This window comes from Sander lucioperca, chromosome 1 (assembly GCF_008315115.2).
Source record: "Sander lucioperca isolate FBNREF2018 chromosome 1, SLUC_FBN_1.2, whole genome shotgun sequence".
NCBI classification, from domain to species: Eukaryota; Metazoa; Chordata; class Actinopteri; order Perciformes; family Percidae; genus Sander; species Sander lucioperca.
The window spans coordinates 11,687,249-11,692,164 of NC_050173.1; positions in this window are offsets into that span (position 1 = coordinate 11,687,249).

Genomic DNA, 4,916 nt, shown 5'->3' on the forward strand with positions numbered 1-4,916 from the left:
GATCTCTAATCACCATGCACTCTGCCTCATATCTTCATCTCTTTTTCTTCTCTCCACTCAAATAAACATTGAGTTTGATATGCAAAACAGAGTTTGCAAAGATCACAGTTTGTTAATATTCAACTGCAAACCATTGGGCCCAGTCCACACAGTATGTCCCAAATGTCTCGAGGCTTAAAATCCACTTCTTTCCCTACTGCAACACCAAATTTTACAAACTTTCCTTTCACGTCTCTCTTTTATGTGGCAGACACAAACATGACAGACTACTTCACAGAGGAAAAAGTTGAGTGAAAATGCATGTGTGTAAAGAGACAAGATTAAAACTTTATGTTAACATACAGAGTTAATGGAAGTGAGCATCCCATAGTAGGAGGCTACAAACTGCAGAGTGCATGAATGGGCCATGCCTAGTTTAACATGGATAATATGGTACTCTTACACATCTGGTACTAGGTGTGTGTTTCTACGTCATACAATTGGTATCTATAATAACCAGATTATTATCACAAAAATCATGTCTTCAGCAGACAATCTCTTCTTATGTAATGCTATGTAGCGTGATATGCAACAGGTGACCATCAGTACATGGATATAAGCTTAAGGTTGTAAATGAAAAACCACAAAACAGGAGATCAGATAGATATTTAGATATTATGGTATGAAGACCAGTAAAGCAAGCTGACAAAAAAAACATTGGTTTTGAATGAAACATTTCTCTAATGCTCAGCTGAATACGAGGAGTGTGGAGAAAGAGTGAACTGACCACCTATAGCCTGTGTGACAATGGCCATTGTTAAGTTTCCCATCAGGCATGTGTAACGTTTAAGTTACTAGATCCTCGAAAACAAAGGAAAGAATCAAGGTTGCCATGAAACCAATTCAGCCACCCAACATGAAACATGAAAGCGTTATAAACCAAACAACAACCATAACAAAACTTAGCTCAGCCACCAATCTTCAAATATAGATAGACAGAAGGATAGATAGAAAGATAGATAGATAGATAGATAGATAGATAGATAGATAGATAGATAGATAGATAGATAGATAGATAGAAGGATGGATATATAGATAGCTAGATAGATAGATAGATAGATAGATAGATAAGTTCTTACCTTGGTGCAGCAGTTAATGTTAGCTCTTTGGCAGGTGTTGTCCTTCCACAGCAGGAGTGGAAACTCCACTTGGGGCTTGAAGTGGCCGATAAATTAACGTTACTTGATCCACAACAAGGCAGCAACAGCGAGGAGTACATTATTCCTCCACAAAGACGTCGCGAATCAACACAATGTGGCTATTGGCAGGTTAGCTTCTTAATGACGTTACAGCTGCACAGACAAGTGGAAGTTTAAATACCCCGCCTAATTACGAAGGGTGCGTTTGATATATGTTACAGCCAGTGGCGTAGGTGGAGTGTGAGTGAATTGCCAGCAGTGATGGGAGAAGTAGGCTACTCGGATTATTTACTGTAAATTTCAACAAAATATACTAGCTAATAGCAAACGTACTCATTAGGCAGAGTGGCGCACTTCAGAATAATGTAACGTTATACTATAGCCTGTGTTGATTATTGGATTATAATGTTTATGCATTAAAGTATCACTTTAATGTTATGGTGATTAATGTATCTTCTGCGTAACTTGTCTTCCCACGGGGATCAATACAGTTTAATCTTAATCTCTAATATTAGGCCTACATGATCATTTACAGTATTTGTTGATTATATTTTGTCTGAAGATGCAAAGTAACTAGTAACTAAAGTTTTCAAATAAATTTGAAATTTTCTAAAGTAGAAAGTAGCAGGAAATGGATATACTAAAGTACAAGTACCTCAAAATTGTACTTACATAGGCTACTTGAGTAAAGGTACTTATTCCACCACTGAGTAAAAGTAAAAGGAAATACCACACTACAAAAATATCAAAATTTGCAACACTGATCGCAAGTGAAGTGAAGTTGTCTGCGGGAAATAGCCTGCAGGCTTTGTTTGAATCTTTTTAGAATACCAAAAGCAACAGTCATAATATGTACCAGCCTTGTATTCCATGTTGAAAACTCCACATGGTCTCAATTCAAACATGGAACATGGATTATTTGACATTTGGGCAGAATTAAAGGGCACTGTCCACATATCAAGCACTGTTTAGTTTTTTTTAACTCATGCTAGTTCATAATAATCAAGATTGTATAGGCCTTCCATATCACATCCTCATATTCCAGTGGATTAGATCTGGATTAGTATTTCAAATATGGCTCAGCTTTAGGCAAACTGGATAAAGAATTCCTTTCCATCTGCTAACAATATGTTCAGTAAGGATATTGAGATCGTGAGTATTTTGCGACTGAGCTTTGTGTGAGTCATTCCTCCACTTTTGTTTTCACTTCTTGAAGAAGTGTTATATTTTTTCCCAGTAGCCTAGTAGCTATCAATTTTAACACTTACATTAGAATTTTAAAATGATTGATTATTTTGTGAAATGACTTTAGACTTAAAAACAATGTGTTGATCTCTAAATCTCCCTTTCCTATAGAAATACTACATCACACAAAGACTTTTTTATTCAAATGTGAAATGAACAAAGTCTGACTAAGATATGGAGCTGCATGTTCATTTCTATTCAGCAGCTACTTCCTGTATCTTTAATTTTCATGACTGATGTCAAGTGGCTCAAATTTTTTATCTCACTTTAAAGGCTTTTTATAGCATAATTCACATAGTCCTTTAATATTTCCAAGTGCAGCACTGGAAGCAAGTTAATTTGGTTTTGCTCTGTTACTAATTGAAAGGTTGTTTTCCTCTTTATTATACTTTTCTAATTGCTCAAACTTTTGATGTTATGATCTTTATTTTTGAAAGCAAGAGAGAGCAGCCAGCTTTAATTGGGCAGACTACAGATACGGTGTACTGAAGCACGGAAAAGGGGGTGGGGGTAATGAAAGAAATGAGTACCACTGAACTTAAACATCTCATCTGCAGAAGTAGGTCTAAGTGTGTAGTTTTACAGAACGCTGAGCAAGACTTTTGTTGTATAGTTTGAGTGCAATTTCTGTTCTTTTCTTACCTCGGGCAGCCTGCAGCAGGTAAACAATTAACTGAGCATGAAGACTGAAGGCTCAGATTCTGTCACAATCAGCACTTCTCATTTGCTGATGTGGGGTTTTAGGCTCCCTTATGTATCTCAGTGGGGAGCATAACACCACAAGACCCAAAGTGGCATCTAAGCTGCATTTACACTGTATCTTATATGATGAACACTTTTTCTGCAGTGAAGCCTGATTTGTGACGGCTTCAGCCCCGGAGACTTGACCAATTTCAAACCTGCCCTTTAGATTTTTTTCTGCTGATGTTTTGATGTTCATGGCTGTTTGTAAAATGGATGATGCTCAATTGTTGTTGTTAAGCTCTTTACACTTATGAGATTTATAACTCACAGGTTTACTGTGTGCATCAAACAGCGGTTTCTATTTGGATTTTAGTATCATAAAAACAAAAATCCCAATGATGCAATGCACAGAAATAATTTGTCCCGTTCCCATATTTGTCTGATATAACATGTCATTTTTGGTGTGTTTAATTTATATTAACTTGATATTTATATAATATTTATATTAGCATGAATGTCAATAACAAAGGAACATGTAATCTGTCAAAATAATTGAGAACCTAAAAGTTCCTATCTAAAGAGTCTTATTACTTGGACAGATGAACGGCAATGCTATGAAATTATCACAAGAGGTCAGTGTCACACTTTGTTTCCCAAGATGGTTCAAACCTTCTGAAGTGTGGAGACTGAAGGTCAAATTGTTATACGTATGTTGACATATTTTCCAAACTAAAAACTGATAAGTGCAGTGTAAAATGCAGGTGGCACAAAGGCCAAATCAAGTCAACATCATGATTAAACTAGGAAAACTATTCTACGGGAGATTAAGGCATCGCCTAGTATAGGAGTTAGTAAATATTTTCATTATTGGTACTTTGAATCATGGATTTATTTCTAACATACTCTTTCTTCTTATTTTAATCTTTTGAGGACACAAAATAATGTACTTTTCACATTAAAACATTTTCTAAATGGACATTGGTAACACAGAGATGTAATGTAAATATGTTGCACCATTACTATGAAAAATATAAATGCCTCTGACAAACTCATGTAGCACTTCTGAGGAACATCATTTCAACAGCATTTGAAGAAAAAGGGGCGGCCTCTAGCTTGCCCAGTAAGAGCGTTTGCCCCATGTTGGCTGAGTCCTGCAGTGGCGCAGGGTTTCAATCTGACCCGCTGCCCTTTGCTGCGTGTCATCCCCCATCTCTCTCCTCTTTTCATGTCTATCCACTTTCAGATAAAGGGAAAAGCCCCAAAAAATAATCAAAAATTAAGAAAGAGAGAAACCCATATCTGTTTGGCTAAAGTCTAACTCAGGATTATAGTCAAACTTTTTTTTTTTGTTTTCTTTTTGCACACAATTTGGACTCTTTCAAGATTTTGCTTGATGTCAGCATCTAGTGGCAATTAGAGGAACTGCATCTTCAGTCACTAAGGTATTAACTTCTGCATTTAAATGCAGCTTTCCTCATGCAAACGCAAATTTAAAAAAGGAGTAGCCTCAGAAAATGCACTGAGTACGTTACATGTCTAAATAGTGAGTCATAAACACAATATAAACAAACAACAAGGAAATCTTGTTGTCCCAATTAATCTGTACAGTTTGAATGTAGAAGATATGTAAATGCATTCAATTTAAAGCAGTTGCAAGAATATGGCAGATGTAGAAAATCTGCTGTCGTCATATACAAGAAAGGAACAAACTGTGATATCCAGCTCCCAAGAGACAGCCTCTGAAATGTTATGGTACACAGCACACACTAGTGGTGTATTTCTAGAACTCTTAACAACATTCAGGCCAAA